The following is an 18,706-nucleotide window of genomic DNA, read 5'->3' as shown; positions in this document are numbered from 1 at the left end:
TCGTCTCCGATGACGGCTAGGGCTACGTTTAGGTTTGCTCAGGAACAGTGAACCCGGAGGGTTCAGTTGCATGTGGGGTTGCGTAAAGGCACCCCTGGGAAGATCACTTGTACCTAAAGTCTTCCTTTGGGGGCACTTTTGGATGGTCCAAAGGGGCTCGCAACGCATTTCCTGGGGCCTGATTTTTCAGTCGTCTCCGATGACGGCTAGGGCTACGTTTAGGTTTGCTCATGAACAGCGAACCCGTAGGGTCCAGTTGCATGTGGGGCTGCGTAAAGGCTCCCCTGGGGAGTTCTCTTGTACCCAAAGCCTTCCTTTGGTGACACTTTTGGATGGTCCAAAGGGGCTTGCAACGCGTTTTCTGGGGCCCGGGTTTTCAGTCTTCTCCCATGCCGGCTAGGGCTTCGTTTAGGTTTGCTCAGGAATAGCGAACCCGGACGGTCCAGTTGCATGTGGGGCTTCGTAAAGGCTCCCCTGGGGAGTTCACTTGTACCCAAAGCCTTCCTTTGGTGACACTTTTGGATGGTTCAAAGGGGCTTGCAACGCGTTTTCTGGGGCCGGGGTTTTCAGTCTTCTCCCATGACGCCTAGGGATATATTTAGGGATGCTCAGAAACAGCGAACTTGGAGGGTCCAGTTGCATATGGGGCTGCGTAAAGGCTCCCCTGGGAACTTCAGATGTACCCAAAGCCTTCCTTTGGGGGCACTTTTGGGTGGTCCTAAGGGGCTCGCAACGCATTTCCTGGGGCCTGATTTTTCAGTCGTCTCCTATGACGGCCAGGGCTACGTTTAGGTTTGCTCAGGAACAGCGAACCCGGAGGGTCCCGTTGGATGTGGGGCTGCGTAAAGGCTCCCCTGGGGAGTTCACTTGTACCCAAAGCCTTCCTTTGCGGGCACTTTTGGATGGGCGAAAAGGGCTCGTAACGCATTTCCTGGGGCCTGATTTTTCATTCGTCATCGATGCCGGCTAGGGCTATGTTTAGGGATGCTCGGAAACAGCGAACCCGGAGGGTCCAGTTGCATGTGGGGCTCCGTAAAGGCTCCCCTGGGGAGTTCACTTGTACCCAAAGCCTTCCTTTGGGGGCACTTTTGGATGGGCGAAAAGTGCTCGCAACGCATTTCCTGGGGCCTGATTTTTCAGTCGTCTCCGATGACTGCTAGGGCTATGTTTAGGGATGCTCGGAAACAGCGAGCTCGGAGGGTCCAGTTGCATATGGGGCTGTGTAAAGGCTCCCCTGGGAACTTCAGATGTACCCAAAGCCTTCCTTTGGGGGCACTTTTGGAAGGTCCAAAACGGCTCGCAACGCATTTCCTGGGGCCTGATTTTTCAGTCGTCTCCGATGACTGCTAGGGATATATTTAGGGTTGCTCGGAAAAATCGAACCCGGAGGGTCCAGTTGCATGTGGGGCTGCGTAAAGGCTCCCCTGGGGAGTTCACTTGTACCCAAAGCCTTCCTTTGGGGGAACTTTTGGATGGTCCAAAGGGGCTTGCAACGCGTTTTCTGGGGCCCGGGTTTTCAGTCTTCTCCATGCCGGCTAGGGATATATTTAGTGTTGCTCGGAAAAATCGAACACGGAGGGTCCAGTTGCATGTGGGGCTGCGTAAAGGCTCCCCTGGGGAGATCACTTGTACCCAAAGCCTTCCTTTGCGGGCACTTTTGGATGGGCGAAAAGGGCTCGTAACGCATTTCCTGGGGCCTGATTTTTCAGTCGTCTCCGATGACTGCTAGGGCTATGTTTAGGGATGCTCGGAAACAGCGAACCCGGAGGGTCCAGTTGCATGTGGGGCTGCGTAAAGGCTCCCCTGGGGAGTTCTCTTGTACCCAAAGCCTTCCTTTGGTGACACTTTTGGATGGTCCAAAGGGGCTTGCAACGTGTTTTCTGGGGCTCGGGTTTTCAGTCTTCTCCCATGCCGGCTAGGGATATATTTAGGGTTGCTCGGAAAAATCGAACCCGAAGGGTCCAGCTACATGTGGGGCTGCGTAAAGGCTCCCCTGGGGAGTTCACTTGTACCCAAAGCCTTCCTTTGGGGGCACTTTTGGATGGGCGAAAAGGGCTCGCAACGCATTTCCTGGGGCCTGATTTTTCAGTCGTCTTCGATTCCAGTTAGGGTTATGTTTAGGGATGCTGGGAAACAGCGAACGCGGAGGGTCCAGTTGCATGTGGGGCTGCGTAAAGGCTCCCCTGGGGAGATCACTTGTACCCAAAGCCTTCCTTTGGTGACACTTTTGGATGGGCGAAAAGGGCTCATAACGCATTTCCTGGGGCCTGATTTTTCAGTCGTCTCCGATGACTGCTAGGGCTATGTTTAGGGATGCTCGGAAACAGCGAACTCGGAGGGTCCAGTTGCATATGGGGCTGCGTAAAGGCTCCCCTGGGAACTTCAGATGTACCGAAAGCCTTCCTTTGGGGGCACTTTTGGATGGTCCAAAGGGGCTCGCAACGCATTTCCTGGGTCCTGATTTTTCAGTCGTCTCCGATGACGGCTAGGGCTACGTTTAGGTTTGCTCAGGAACAGCGAACCCGGAGGGTCCAGTTGCATGTGGGGCTGCGTAAAGGCTCCCCTGGGGAGTTCTCTTGTACCAAAGCCTTCCTTTGGTGACACTTTTGGATGGTCCAAAGGGGCTTGCAACGCGTTTTCTGGGGCCCGGGTTTTCAGTCTTCTCCCATGACGCCTAGGGATATATTTAGGGTTGCTCGGAAAAATCGAACCCGAAGGGTCCAGTTGCATGTGGGGCTGCGTAAAGGCTCCCCTGGGGAGTTCTCTTGTACCCAAAGCCTTCCTTTGGTGACACTTTTGGATGGTCCAAAGGGGCTTGCAACGCGTTTTCTGGGGCCCGGGTTTTCAGTCTTCTCCCATGCCGGCTAGGGATATATTTAGGGTTGCTCGGAAAAATCGAACCCGAAGGGTCCAATTGCATGTGGGGCTGCGTAAAGGCTCCCCTGGGGAGTTCTCTTGTACCCAAAGCCTTCCTTTGGGGGCACATTTGGATGGGCGAAAAGGCCTCGGAACGCATTTCCTGGGGCCTGATTTTTCACTCGTCTCCGATGACGGCTAGGGCTACGTTTAGGTTTGCTCAGGAACAGTGAACCCGGAGGGTTCAGTTGCATGTGGGGTTGCGTAAAGGCACCCCTGGGAAGATCACTTGTACCTAAAGTCTTCCTTTGGGGGCACTTTTGGATGGTCCAAAGGGGCTCGCAACGCATTTCCTGGGGCCTGATTTTTCAGTCGTCTCCGATGACGGCTAGGGCTACGTTTAGGTTTGCTCATGAACAGCGAACCCGTAGGGTCCAGTTGCATGTGGGGCTGCGTAAAGGCTCCCCTGGGGAGTTCTCTTGTACCCAAAGCCTTCCTTTGGTGACACTTTTGGATGGTCCAAAGGGGCTTGCAACGCGTTTTCTGGGGCCCGGGTTTTCAGTCTTCTCCCATGCCGGCTAGGGCTTCGTTTAGGTTTGCTCAGGAATAGCGAACCCGGAGGGTCCAGTTGCATGTGGGGCTTCGTAAAGGCTCCCCTGGGGAGTTCACTTGTACCCAAAGCCTTCCTTTGGTGACACTTTTGGATGGTTCAAAGGGGCTTGCAACGCGTTTTCTGGGGCCGGGGTTTTCAGTCTTCTCCCATGACGCCTAGGGATATATTTAGGGATGCTCAGAAACAGCGAACTTGGAGGGTCCAGTTGCATATGGGGCTGCGTAAAGGCTCCCCTGGGAACTTCAGATGTACCCAAAGCCTTCCTTTGGGGGCACTTTTGGGTGGTCCTAAGGGGCTCGCAACGCATTTCCTGGGGCCTGATTTTTCAGTCGTCTCCTATGACGGCCAGGGCTACGTTTAGGTTTGCTCAGGAACAGCGAACCCGGAGGGTCCCGTTGGATGTGGGGCTGCGTAAAGGCTCCCCTGGGGAGTTCACTTGTACCCAAAGCCTTCCTTTGCGGGCACTTTTGGATGGGCGAAAAGGGCTCGTAACGCATTTCCTGGGGCCTGATTTTTCATTCGTCATCGATGCCGGCTAGGGCTATGTTTAGGGATGCTCGGAAACAGCGAACCCGGAGGGTCCAGTTGCATGTGGGGCTCCGTAAAGGCTCCCCTGGGGAGTTCACTTGTACCCAAAGCCTTCCTTTGGGGGCACTTTTGGATGGGCGAAAAGTGCTCGCAACGCATTTCCTGGGGCCTGATTTTTCAGTCGTCTCCGATGACTGCTAGGGCTATGTTTAGGGATGCTCGGAAACAGCGAGCTCGGAGGGTCCAGTTGCATATGGGGCTGTGTAAAGGCTCCCCTGGGAACTTCAGATGTACCCAAAGCCTTCCTTTGGGGGCACTTTTGGAAGGTCCAAAACGGCTCGCAACGCATTTCCTGGGGCCTGATTTTTCAGTCGTCTCCGATGACTGCTAGGGATATATTTAGGGTTGCTCGGAAAAATCGAACCCGGAGGGTCCAGTTTCATGTGGGGCTGCGTAAAGGCTCCCCTGGGGAGTTCACTTGTACCCAAAGCCTTCCTTTGGGGGAACTTTTGGATGGTCCAAAGGGGCTTGCAACGCGTTTTCTGGGGCCCGGGTTTTCAGTCTTCTCCCATGCCGGCTAGGGATATATTTAGTGTTGCTCGGAAAAATCGAACACGGAGGGTCCAGTTGCATGTGGGGCTGCGTAAAGGCTCCCCTGGGGAGATCACTTGTACCCAAAGCCTTCCTTTGCGGGCACTTTTGGATGGGCGAAAAGGGCTCGTAACGCATTTCCTGGGGCCTGATTTTTCAGTCGTCTCCGATGACTGCTAGGGCTATGTTTAGGGATGCTCGGAAACAGCGAACCCGGAGGGTCCAGTTGCATGTGGGGCTGCGTAAAGGCTCCCCTGGGGAGTTCTCTTGTACCCAAAGCCTTCCTTTGGTGACACTTTTGGATGGTCCAAAGGGGCTTGCAACGTGTTTTCTGGGGCTCGGGTTTTCAGTCTTCTCCCATGCCGGCTAGGGATATATTTAGGGTTGCTCGGAAAAATCGAACCCGAAGGGTCCAGCTACATGTGGGGCTGCGTAAAGGCTCCCCTGGGGAGTTCACTTGTACCCAAAGCCTTCCTTTGGGGGCACTTTTGGATGGGCGAAAAGGGCTCGCAACGCATTTCCTGGGGCCTGATTTTTCAGTCGTCTTCGATTCCAGTTAGGGTTATGTTTAGGGATGCTGGGAAACAGCGAACGCGGAGGGTCCAGTTGCATGTGGGGCTGCGTAAAGGCTCCCCTGGGGAGATCACTTGTACCCAAAGCCTTCCTTTGGTGACACTTTTGGATGGGCGAAAAGGGCTCATAACGCATTTCCTGGGGCCTGATTTTTCAGTCGTCTCCGATGACTGCTAGGGCTATGTTTAGGGATGCTCGGAAACAGCGAACTCGGAGGGTCCAGTTGCATATGGGGCTGCGTAAAGGCTCCCCTGGGAACTTCAGATGTACCGAAAGCCTTCCTTTGGGGGCACTTTTGGATGGTCCAAAGGGGCTCGCAACGCATTTCCTGGGTCCTGATTTTTCAGTCGTCTCCGATGACGGCTAGGGCTACGTTTAGGTTTGCTCATGAACAGCGAACCCGGAGGGTCCAGTTGCATGTGGGGCTGCGTAAAGGCTCCCCTGGGGAGTTCTCTTGTACCAAAGCCTTCCTTTGGTGACACTTTTGGATGGTCCAAAGGGGCTTGCAACGCGTTTTCTGGGGCCCGGGTTTTCAGTCTTCTCCCATGACGCCTAGGGATATATTTAGGGTTGCTCGGAAAAATCGAACCCGAAGGGTCCAGTTGCATGTGGGGCTGCGTAAAGGCTCCCCTGGGGAGTTCTCTTGTACCCAAAGCCTTCCTTTGGTGACACTTTTGGATGGTCCAAAGGGGCTTGCAACGCGTTTTCTTGAGCCCGGGTTTTCAGTCTTCTCCCATGCCGGCTAGGGATATATTTAGTGTTGCTCGGAAAAATCGAACACGGAGGGTCCAGTTGCATGTGGGGCTGCGTAAAGGCTCCCCTGGGGAGTTCACTTGTACCCAAAGCCTTCCTTTGGGGGCACTTTTGGATGGGCGAAAAGGGCTCGTGACGCATTTCCTGGGGCCTGATTTTACAGTCGTCATCGATGCCGGCTTGTGCTATGTTTAGGGATGTCGGAAACAGCGAACCCGGAGGGTCCAGTTGCATGTGGGGCTGCGTAAAGGCTCCCCTGGGGAGTTCTCTTGTACCCAAAGCCTTCCTTTGGTGACACTTTTGGATGGTCCAAAGGGGCTTGCAACGTGTTTTCTGGGGCTCGGGTTTTCAGTCTTCTCCCATGCCGGCTAGGGATATATTTAGGGTTGCTCGGAAAAATCGAACCCGAAGGGTCCAGCTACATGGGGGGCTGCGTAAAGGCTCCCCTGGGGAGTTCACTTGTACCCAAAGCCTTCCTTTGGGGGCACTTTTGGATGGGCGAAAAGGGCTCGCAACGCATTTCCTGGGGCCTGATTTTTCAGTCGTCTTCGATTCCGGTTAGGGCTATGTTTAGGGATGCTGGGAAACAGCGAACGCGGAGGGTCCAGTTGCATGTGGGGCTGCGTAAAGGCTCCCCTGGGGAGATCACTTGTACCCAAAGCCTTCCTTTGCGGGCACTTTTGGATGGGCGAAAAGGGCTCGTAACGCATTTCCTGGGGCCTGATTTTTCAGTCGTCTCCGATGACTGCTAGGGCTATGTTTAGGGATGCTCGGAAACAGCGAACTCGGAGGGTCCAGTTGCATATGGGGCTGCGTAAAGGCTCCCCTGGGAACTTCAGATGTACCGAAAGCCTTCCTTTGGGGGCACTTTTGGATGGTCCAAAGGGGCTCGCAACGCATTTCCTGGGGCCTGATTTTTCAGTCGTCTCCGATGACGGCCAGGGCTTCGTTTAGGTTTGCTCATGAACAGCGAACCCGGAGGGTCTAGTTGCATGTGGGGCTGCGTAAAGGCTCCCCTGGGGAGTTCACTTGTACCCAAAGCCTTCCTTTGGTGACACTTTTGGATGGTCCAAAGGGGCTTGCAACGCGTTTTCTGGGGCCCGGGTTTTCAGTCTTCTCCCATGCCGGCTAGTGATATATTTAGGGATGCTCGGAAACAGCGAACTCGGAGGGTCCAGTTGCATATGGGGCTGCGTAAAGGCTCCCCTGGGAACTTCAGATGTACCCAAAGCCTTCCTTTGGGGGCACTTTTGGGTGGTCCTAAGGGGCTCGCAACGCATTTCCTGGGGCCTGATTTTTCAATCGTCTCCTATGACGGCCAGGGCTACGTTTAGGTTTGCTCAGGAACAGCGAACCCGGAGGGTCCAGTTGCATGTGGGGCTGCGTAAAGGCTCGCCTGAGGAGTTCTCTTGTACCCAAAGCCTTCCTTTGGTGACACTTTTGGATGGTCCAAAGGGGCTTGCAACGCGTTTTCTGGGGCCCCGGTTTTCAGTCTTCTCCCATGACGCCTAGGGATATATTTAGGGTTGCTCGGAAAAATCGAACCTGAAGGGTCCAGCTACATGTGGGGCTGCGTAAAGGCTCCCCTGGGGAGTTCACTTGTACCCAAAGCCTTCTATTGGGAGCACTTTTGGATGGTCCAAAATGGCTCGTAACGCATTTCCTGGGGCCTGATTTTTCAGTCGTCATCGATGCCGGCTAGGGCTACGTTTAGGTTTGCTCAGGAACAGCGAATCCGGAGGGTCCCGTTGGATGTGGGGCTGCGTAAAGGCTCCCCTGGGGAGTTCACTTGTACCCAAAGCCTTCCTTTGGGGGCACTTTTGGATGGGCGAAAAGGGCTCGTAACGCATTTCCTGGGGCCTGATTTTTCAGTCGTCATCGATGCCGGCTAGGGCTATGTTTAGGGATGCTCGGAAACAGCGAACCCGGAAGGTCCAGTTGCATGTGGGGCTGCGTAAAGGCTCCCCTGGGGAGTTCTCTTGTACCCAAAGCCTTCCTTTGGGGGCACTTTTGGATGGGCGAAAAGGGCTTGCAACGCATTATCTGGGGCCTGATTTTTCAGTCGTCTTTGATGCCGTCTAGGGCTATGTTTAGGGATGCTCGGAAACAGCGAACCCGGAGGGTCCCGTTGGATGTAAGGCTGCGTAAAGGCTCCCCTGGGGAGTTCACTTGTACCCAAAGCCTTCCTTTGGGGGCACTTTTGGATGGGCGAAAAGGGCTCGTAACGCATTTCCTGGGGCCTGATTTTTCAGTCGTCATCGATGCCGGCTAGTGCTATGTTTAGGGATGCTCGGAAACAGCGAACCCGGAGGGTCCAGTTGCATGTGGGGCTGCGTAAAGGCTCCCCTGGGGAGTTCACTTGTACCCAAAGCCTTCCTTTGGGGGCACTTTTGGATGGGCGAAAAGGGCTCGCAACGCATTTCCTGGGGCCTGATTTTTCAGTCGTCTTCGATGCCGGCTAGGGCTATGTTTAGGGATGCTGGGAAACAGCGAACGCGGAGGGTCCAGTTGCATGTGGGGCTGCGTAAAGGCTCCCCTGGGGAGATCACTTGTACCCAAAGACTTCCTTTGCGGGCACTTTTGGATGGGCGAAAAGGGCTCGTAACGCATTTCCTGGGGCCTGATTTTTCACACATCTTCGATGACGGCCAGGGCTACATTTCGGTTTGCTCAGGAACAGCGAACCCGGAGGGTCCAGTTGCATGTGGGGCTGCGTAAAGGCTCCCCTGGGGAGTTCTCTTGTACCCAAAGCCTTCCTTTGGTGACACTTTTGGATGGTCCAAAGGGGCTTGCAACGCGTTTTCTGGGGCCCGGGTTTTCAGTCTTCTCCCATGCCGCCTAGGGATATATTTAGGGTTGCTCGGAAAAATCGAACCCGAAGGGTCCAATTGCATGTGGGGCTGCGTAAAGGCTCCCCTGGGGAGTTCTCTTGTACCCAAAGCCTTCCTTTGGTGACACTTTTGGATGGGAGAAAAGGGCTCGCAACGCATTTCCTGGGGCCTGATTTTTCAGTCGTCTCCTATGAAGGCCAGGGCTACGTTTAGGTTTGCTCAGGAACAGTGAACCCGGAGGGTCCAGTTGCATGTGGGGCTGCATAAAGGCTCCCCTGGGGAGTTCTCTTGTACCCAAAGCCTTCCTTTGGGGCACTTTTGGATCGACGAAAAGGGCTCCCAACGCATTTCCTGGGGCCTGATTTTTCAGTCGTCTCCGATGACTGCTAGGGATATATTTAGGGTTGCTCGGAAAAATCGAACCCGGAGGGTCCAGTTGCATGTGGGGCTGCGTAAAGGCTCCCCTGGGGAGTTCACTTGTACCCAAAGCCTTCCTTTGGGGGAACTTTTGGATGGTCCAAAGGGGCTTGCAACGCGTTTTCTGGGGCCCGGGTTTTCAGTCTTCTCCCATGCCGGCTAGGGATATATTTAGTGTTGCTCGGAAAAATCGAACACGGAGGGTCCAGTTGCATGTGGGGCTGCGTAAAGGCTCCCCTGGGGAGATCACTTGTACCCAAAGCCTTCCTTTGCGGGCACTTTTGGATGGGCGAAAAGGGCTCGTAACGCATTTCCTGGGGCCTGATTTTTCAGTCGTCTCCGATGACTGCTAGGGCTATGTTTAGGGATGCTCGGAAACAGCGAACCCGGAGGGTCCAGTTGCATGTGGGGCTGCGTAAAGGCTCCCCTGGGGAGTTCTCTTGTACCCAAAGCCTTCCTTTGGTGACACTTTTGGATGGTCCAAAGGGGCTTGCAACGTGTTTTCTGGGGCTCGGGTTTTCAGTCTTCTCCCATGCCGGCTAGGGATATATTTAGGGTTGCTCGGAAAAATCGAACCCGAAGGGTCCAGCTACATGTGGGGCTGCGTAAAGGCTCCCCTGGGGAGTTCACTTGTACCCAAAGCCTTCCTTTGGGGGCACTTTTGGATGGGCGAAAAGGGCTCGCAACGCATTTCCTGGGGCCTGATTTTTCAGTCGTCTTCGATTCCAGTTAGGGTTATGTTTAGGGATGCTGGGAAACAGCGAACGCGGAGGGTCCAGTTGCATGTGGGGCTGCGTAAAGGCTCCCCTGGGGAGATCACTTGTACCCAAAGCCTTCCTTTGGTGACACTTTTGGATGGGCGAAAAGGGCTCATAACGCATTTCCTGGGGCCTGATTTTTCAGTCGTCTCCGATGACTGCTAGGGCTATGTTTAGGGATGCTCGGAAACAGCGAACTCGGAGGGTCCAGTTGCATATGGGGCTGCGTAAAGGCTCCCCTGGGAACTTCAGATGTACCGAAAGCCTTCCTTTGGGGGCACTTTTGGATGGTCCAAAGGGGCTCGCAACGCATTTCCTGGGTCCTGATTTTTCAGTCGTCTCCGATGACGGCTAGGGCTACGTTTAGGTTTGCTCATGAACAGCGAACCCGGAGGGTCCAGTTGCATGTGGGGCTGCGTAAAGGCTCCCCTGGGGAGTTCTCTTGTACCAAAGCCTTCCTTTGGTGACACTTTTGGATGGTCCAAAGGGGCTTGCAACGCGTTTTCTGGGGCCCGGGTTTTCAGTCTTCTCCCATGACGCCTAGGGATATATTTAGGGTTGCTCGGAAAAATCGAACCCGAAGGGTCCAGTTGCATGTGGGGCTGCGTAAAGGCTCCCCTGGGGAGTTCTCTTGTACCCAAAGCCTTCCTTTGGTGACACTTTTGGATGGTCCAAAGGGGCTTGCAACGCGTTTTCTTGAGCCCGGGTTTTCAGTCTTCTCCCATGCCGGCTAGGGATATATTTAGTGTTGCTCGGAAAAATCGAACACGGAGGGTCCAGTTGCATGTGGGGCTGCGTAAAGGCTCCCCTGGGGAGTTCACTTGTACCCAAAGCCTTCCTTTGGGGGCACTTTTGGATGGGCGAAAAGGGCTCGTGACGCATTTCCTGGGGCCTGATTTTACAGTCGTCATCGATGCCGGCTTGTGCTATGTTTAGGGATGTCGGAAACAGCGAACCCGGAGGGTCCAGTTGCATGTGGGGCTGCGTAAAGGCTCCCCTGGGGAGTTCTCTTGTACCCAAAGCCTTCCTTTGGTGACACTTTTGGATGGTCCAAAGGGGCTTGCAACGTGTTTTCTGGGGCTCGGGTTTTCAGTCTTCTCCCATGCCGGCTAGGGATATATTTAGGGTTGCTCGGAAAAATCGAACCCGAAGGGTCCAGCTACATGGGGGGCTGCGTAAAGGCTCCCCTGGGGAGTTCACTTGTACCCAAAGCCTTCCTTTGGGGGCACTTTTGGATGGGCGAAAAGGGCTCGCAACGCATTTCCTGGGGCCTGATTTTTCAGTCGTCTTCGAATCCGGTTAGGGCTATGTTTAGGGATGCTGGGAAACAGCGAACGCGGAGGGTCCAGTTGCATGTGGGGCTGCGTAAAGGCTCCCCTGGGGAGATCACTTGTACCCAAAGCCTTCCTTTGCGGGCACTTTTGGATGGGCGAAAAGGGCTCGTAACGCATTTCCTGGGGCCTGATTTTTCAGTCGTCTCCGATGACTGCTAGGGCTATGTTTAGGGATGCTCGGAAACAGCGAACTCGGAGGGTCCAGTTGCATATGGGGCTGCGTAAAGGCTCCCCTGGGAACTTCAGATGTACCGAAAGCCTTCCTTTGGGGGCACTTTTGGATGGTCCAAAGGGGCTCGCAACGCATTTCCTGGGGCCTGATTTTTCAGTCGTCTCCGATGACGGCCAGGGCTTCGTTTAGGTTTGCTCATGAACAGCGAACCCGGAGGGTCTAGTTGCATGTGGGGCTGCGTAAAGGCTCCCCTGGGGAGTTCACTTGTACCCAAAGCCTTCCTTTGGTGACACTTTTGGATGGTCCAAAGGGGCTTGCAACGCGTTTTCTGGGGCCCGGGTTTTCAGTCTTCTCCCATGCCGGCTAGTGATATATTTAGGGATGCTCGGAAACAGCGAACTCGGAGGGTCCAGTTGCATATGGGGCTGCGTAAAGGCTCCCCTGGGAACTTCAGATGTACCCAAAGCCTTCCTTTGGGGGCACTTTTGGGTGGTCCTAAGGGGCTCGCAACGCATTTCCTGGGGCCTGATTTTTCAATCGTCTCCTATGACGGCCAGGGCTACGTTTAGGTTTGCTCAGGAACAGCGAACCCGGAGGGTCCAGTTGCATGTGGGGCTGCGTAAAGGCTCGCCTGAGGAGTTCTCTTGTACCCAAAGCCTTCCTTTGGTGACACTTTTGGATGGTCCAAAGGGGCTTGCAACGCGTTTTCTGGGGCCCCGGTTTTCAGTCTTCTCCCATGACGCCTAGGGATATATTTAGGGTTGCTCGGAAAAATCGAACCTGAAGGGTCCAGCTACATGTGGGGCTGCGTAAAGGCTCCCCTGGGGAGTTCACTTGTACCCAAAGCCTTCTATTGGGAGCACTTTTGGATGGTCCAAAATGGCTCGTAACGCATTTCCTGGGGCCTGATTTTTCAGTCGTCATCGATGCCGGCTAGGGCTACGTTTAGGTTTGCTCAGGAACAGCGAATCCGGAGGGTCCCGTTGGATGTGGGGCTGCGTAAAGGCTCCCCTGGGGAGTTCACTTGTACCCAAAGCCTTCCTTTGGGGGCACTTTTGGATGGGCGAAAAGGGCTCGTAACGCATTTCCTGGGGCCTGATTTTTCAGTCGTCATCGATGCCGGCTAGGGCTATGTTTAGGGATGCTCGGAAACAGCGAACCCGGAAGGTCCAGTTGCATGTGGGGCTGCGTAAAGGCTCCCCTGGGGAGTTCTCTTGTACCCAAAGCCTTCCTTTGGGGGCACTTTTGGATGGGCGAAAAGGGCTTGCAACGCATTATCTGGGGCCTGATTTTTCAGTCGTCTTTGATGCCGTCTAGGGCTATGTTTAGGGATGCTCGGAAACAGCGAACCCGGAGGGTCCCGTTGGATGTAAGGCTGCGTAAAGGCTCCCCTGGGGAGTTCACTTGTACCCAAAGCCTTCCTTTGGGGGCACTTTTGGATGGGCGAAAAGGGCTCGTAACGCATTTCCTGGGGCCTGATTTTTCAGTCGTCATCGATGCCGGCTAGTGCTATGTTTAGGGATGCTCGGAAACAGCGAACCCGGAGGGTCCAGTTGCATGTGGGGCTGCGTAAAGGCTCCCCTGGGGAGTTCACTTGTACCCAAAGCCTTCCTTTGGGGGCACTTTTGGATGGGCGAAAAGGGCTCGCAACGCATTTCCTGGGGCCTGATTTTTCAGTCGTCTTCGATGCCGGCTAGGGCTATGTTTAGGGATGCTGGGAAACAGCGAACGCGGAGGGTCCAGTTGCATGTGGGGCTGCGTAAAGGCTCCCCTGGGGAGATCACTTGTACCCAAAGACTTCCTTTGCGGGCACTTTTGGATGGGCGAAAAGGGCTCGTAACGCATTTCCTGGGGCCTGATTTTTCACACATCTTCGATGACGGCCAGGGCTACATTTCGGTTTGCTCAGGAACAGCGAACCCGGAGGGTCCAGTTGCATGTGGGGCTGCGTAAAGGCTCCCCTGGGGAGTTCTCTTGTACCCAAAGCCTTCCTTTGGTGACACTTTTGGATGGTCCAAAGGGGCTTGCAACGCGTTTTCTGGGGCCCGGGTTTTCAGTCTTCTCCCATGCCGCCTAGGGATATATTTAGGGTTGCTCGGAAAAATCGAACCCGAAGGGTCCAATTGCATGTGGGGCTGCGTAAAGGCTCCCCTGGGGAGTTCTCTTGTACCCAAAGCCTTCCTTTGGTGACACTTTTGGATGGGAGAAAAGGGCTCGCAACGCATTTCCTGGGGCCTGATTTTTCAGTCGTCTCCTATGAAGGCCAGGGCTACGTTTAGGTTTGCTCAGGAACAGTGAACCCGGAGGGTCCAGTTGCATGTGGGGCTGCATAAAGGCTCCCCTGGGGAGTTCTCTTGTACCCAAAGCCTTCCTTTGGGGGCACTTTTGGATCGACGAAAAGGGCTCCCAACGCATTTCCTGGGGCCTGATTTTTCAGTCGTCTCCTAAGACGGCCAGGGCTACGTTTAGGTTTGGTTAAGAACAGCGAACCCGGAGGGTCCAGTTGCATGTGGGGCTGCGTAAAGGCTCCCCTGGGGAGTTCACTTGTACCCAAAGCCTTCCTTTGGTGACACTTTTGGATGGTCCAAAGGGGCTTGCCACGCGTTTTCTGGGGCCCGGGTTTTCAGTCTTCTCCCATGACGCCTAGGGATATATTTAGGGTTGCTCGGAAAAATCGAACCCGAAGGGTCCAGTTGAATGTGGGGCTGCGTAAAGGCTCCCCTAGGGAGTTCTCTTGTACCTAAAGCCTTCCTTTGGGGGCACTTTTGGATGGTCCAAAGGGGCTCGCAACGCATTTCCTGGGGCCTGATTTTTCAGTCGTCTTCGATGCCGTCTAGGGCTATGTTTAGGGATGCTCGGAAACAGCGAACCCGGAGGGTCCCGTTGGATGTGGGGCTGCGTAAAGGCTCCCCTGGGGAGTTCACTTGTACCCAAAGCCTTCCTTTGCGGGCACTTTTGGATGGGCGAAAAGGGCTTGCAACGCGTTTTCTGGGGCCTGGGTTTTCAGTCTTCTCCCATGCTGGCTAGTGATATATTTGGGGTTGCTCGGAAAAATCGAACCCGGAGGGTCCAGTTGAATGTGGGGCTGCGTAAAGGCTCCCCTGGGGAGTTCACTTGTACCCAAAGCCTTCCTTTGGGGGCACTTTTTGATGGGTGAAAAGGGCTCGTAACGCATTTCCTGGGGCCTGATTTTACAGTCGTCATCGATGCCGGCTAGGGCTATTTTTAGGGATGCTCGTAAACAGCGAACGCGGAGGGTCCAGTTGCATGTGGGACTGCGTAAAGGCTCCCCTGGGGAGTTCACTTGTACCCAAAGCCTTCCTTTGGTGACACTTTTGGATGGGCGAAAAGGGCTTGCAACGCGTTTTCTGGGGCCGGGGTTTTCAGTCTTCTCCCATGCTGGCTAGTGGTACATTTAGGGTTGCTCGGAAAAATCGAACGCGGAGGGTCCAGTTGCATGTGGGGCTGCGTAAAGGCTCCCCTGGGGAGTTCACTTGTACCCAAAGCCTTCCTTTGGGGGCACTTTTGGATGGGTGAAAAGGGCTCGTAACGCATTTCCTGGGGCCTGATTTTTCATTCGTCTTCGATGCCGTCTAGGTCTATGTTTAGGGATGCTCGGAAACAGCGAACCCGGAGGGTCCAGTTGCATGTGGGGCTGCGTAAAGGCTCCCCTGGGGGGTTCACTTGTACAGAAAGCCTTCCTTTGGTGACACTTTTGGATGGGTGAAAAGGGCTCGTAACGCATTTCCTGGGGCCTGATTTTACAGTCGTCATCGATGCCGGCTAGGGCTATTTTTAGGGATGCTCGGAAACAGCGAACGCGGAGGGTCCAGTTGCATGTGGGACTGCGTAAAGGCTCCCCTGGGGAGTTCACTTGTACCCAAAGCCTTCCTTTGGGGGCACTTTTGGATGGGCAAAAAGGGCTCGCAACACATTTCCTGGGGCCTGATTTTTCAGTAGTCTCCTATGACGGCCAGGGCTACGTTTAGGTTTGCTCAGGAACAGCGAACCCGGAGGGTCCCGTTGCATGTGGGGCTGTGTAAAGGCTCCCCTGGGGAGTTCACTTGTACACAAAGCCTTCCTTTACGGGCACTTTTGGATGGGCGAAAAGGGCTTGCAACGCGTTTTCTGGGGGCTGGGCTTTTCAGTCTTCTCCCATGCTGGCTACTGATATATTTAGGGTTGCTCGGAAAATTGAACCCGGAGGGTCCAGTTGCATGTGGGGCTGCGTAAAGGCTCCCCTGGGGAGTTCACTTGTACCCAAAGCCTTCCTTTGGTGACACTTTTGGATGGGCGAAAAGGGCTCGCAACGCATTTCCTGGGGCCTGATTTTTCAGTCGTCTTCGATGCCGGCTAGGGCTATGTTTAGGGATGCTCGGAAACAGCGAACTCGAAGGGTCCAGATGCATGTGGGGCTGCGTAAAGGCTCCCCTGCGGAGATCACTTGTACCCAAAGCCTTCCTTTGCGGGCACTTTTGGATGGGCGAAAAGGGCTCGTAACGCATTTCCTGGGGCCTGATTTTTCAGTCTTCTCCGCTGACTGCTAGGGCTATGTTTAGGGATGCTCGGAAACAGCGAACCCGGAGGGTCCCGTTGGATGTGGGGCTGCGTAAAGGCTCCCCTGGGGAGTTCACTTGTACCCAAAGCCTTCCTTTGCGGGCACTTTTGGATGGGCGAAAAGGGCTTGCAACGCGTTTTCTGGGGCCTGGGTTTTCAGTCTTCTCCCATGCTGGCTAGTGATATATTTGGGGTTGCTCGGAAAAATCGAACCCGGAAGGTCCAGTTGAATGTGGGGCTGCGTAAAGGCTCCCCTGGGGAGTTCACTTGTACCCAAAGCCTTCCTTTGGGGGCACTTTTTGATGGGTGAAAAGGGCTCGTAACGCATTTCCTGGGGCCTGATTTTACAGTCGTCATCGATGCCGGCTAGGGCTATTTTTAGGGATGCTCGTAAACAGCGAACGCGGAGGGTCCAGTTGCATGTGGGACTGCGTAAAGGCTCCCCTGGGGAGTTCACTTGTACCCAAAGCCTTCCTTTGGTGACACTTTTGGATGGGCGAAAAGGGCTTGCAACGCGTTTTCTGGGGCCGGGGTTTTCAGTCTTCTCCCATGCTGGCTAGTGGTACATTTAGGGTTGCTCGGAAAAATCGAACGCGGAGGGTCCAGTTGCATGTGGGGCTGCGTAAAGGCTCCCCTGGGGAGTTCACTTGTACCCAAAGCCTTCCTTTGGGGGCACTTTTGGATGGGTGAAAAGGGCTCGTAACGCATTTCCTGGGGCCTGATTTTTCATTCGTCTTCGATGCCGTCTAGGGCTATGTTTAGGGATGCTCGGAAACAGCGAACCCGGAGGGTCCAGTTGCATGTGGGGCTGCGTAAAGGCTCCCCTGGGGGGTTCACTTGTACAGAAAGCCTTCCTTTGGTGACACTTTTGGATGGGTGAAAAGGGCTCGTAACACATTTCCTGGGGCCTGATTTTACAGTCGTCATCGATGCCGGCTAGGGCTATTTTTAGGGATGCTCGGAAACAGCGAACGCGGAGGGTCCAGTTGCATGTGGGACTGCGTAAAGGCTCCCCTGGGGAGTTCACTTGTACCCAAAGCCTTCCTTTGGGGGCACTTTTGGATGGGCAAAAAGGGCTCGCAACACATTTCCTGGGGCCTGATTTTTCAGTAGTCTCCTATGACGGCCAGTGTTACGTTTAGGTTTGCTCAGGAACAGCGAACCCGGAGGGTCCCGTTGCATGTGGGGCTGCGTAAAGGCTCCCCTGGGGAGTTCACTTGTACCCAAAGCCTTCCTTTACGGGCACTTTTGGATGGGCGAAAAGGGCTTGCAACGCGTTTTCTGGGGCCTGGGCTTTTCAGTCTTCTCCCATGCTGGCTACTGATATATTTAGGGTTGCTCGGAAAATTGAACCCGGAGGGTCCAGTTGCATGTGGGGCTGCGTAAAGGCTCCCCTGGGGAGTTCACTTGTACCCAAAGCCTTCCTTTGGGGGCACTTTTGGATGGTCCAAAGGGGCTCGCAACGCGTTTTCTGGGGCCCGGGTTTTCAGTCTTCTCCCAAGCCGGCTAGGGATATATTTAGGATTGCTCGGAAAAATCGAACCCGGAGGGTCCAGTTGCATGTGGGGCTGCGTAAAGGCTCCCCTGGGGAGTTCACTTGTACCCAAAGCCTTCCTTTGGGGGCACTTTTGGATGGGCGAAAAGGGCTTGCAACGCATTTCCTGGGGCTTGATTTTTCAGTCGTCTTCGATGCCGTCTAGGGTTATGTTTAGGGATGCTCGGAAACAGCGAACCCGGAGGGTCCAGTTGAATGTGGGGCTGCGTAAAGGCTCCCCTGGGGAGTTCACTTGTATCCAAAGTCTTCCTTTGGGGGCACATTTGGATGTGCGAAAAGGCCTCGGAACGCATTTCCTGGGGCCTGATTTTTCACTCGTCTCCGATGACGGCTAGGGCTACGTTTAGGTTTGCTCAGGAACAGCGAACCCGGACGGTCCAGTTGCATGTGGGGCTGCGTAAAGGCTCCCCTGGGGAGTTCACTTGTACCCAAAGCCTTCCTTTGGTGACAATTTTGGATGGTCCAAAGGGGCTTGCAACGCGTTTTCTGGGGCCCGGGTTTTCAGTCTTCTCCCAAGCCGGCTAGGGCTATGTTTAGGGATGCTCGGAAAAATCGAACCCGGAGGGTCCAGTTGCATGTGGGGCTGCGTAAAGGCTCCCCTGGGGAGTTCACTTGTACCCAAAGCCTTCCTTTGGGGGCACTTTTGGATGGGCGAAAAGGGCTCGTGACGCATTTCCTGGGGCCTGATTTTACAGTCGTCATCGATGCCGGCTTGTGCTATGTTTAGGGATGTCGGAAACAGCGAACCCGGAGGGTCCAGTTGCATGTGGGGCTGCGTAAAGGCTCCCCTGGGGAGTTCTCTTGTACCCAAAGCCTTCCTTTGGTGACACTTTTGGATGGTCCAAAGGGGCTTGCAACGTGTTTTCTGGGGCTCGGGTTTTCAGTCTTCTCCCATGCCGGCTAGGGATATATTTAGGGTTGCTCGGAAAAATCGAACCCGAAGGGTCCAGCTACATGGGGGGCTGCGTAAAGGCTCCCCTGGGGAGTTCACTTGTACCCAAAGCCTTCCTTTGGGGGCACTTTTGGATGGGCGAAAAGGGCTCGCAACGCATTTCCTGGGGCCTGATTTTTCAGTCGTCTTCGATTCCGGTTAGGGCTATGTTTAGGGATGCTGGGAAACAGCGAACGCGGAGGGTCCAGTTGCATGTGGGGCTGCGTAAAGGCTCCC

This window comes from Anas acuta, chromosome W, assembly GCF_963932015.1.
Source record: "Anas acuta chromosome W, bAnaAcu1.1, whole genome shotgun sequence".
Lineage (NCBI taxonomy): Eukaryota > Metazoa > Chordata > Aves > Anseriformes > Anatidae > Anas > Anas acuta.
The sequence above is the reverse complement of the archived record's forward strand: the minus strand, read 5'-3'. Positions refer to the sequence as shown.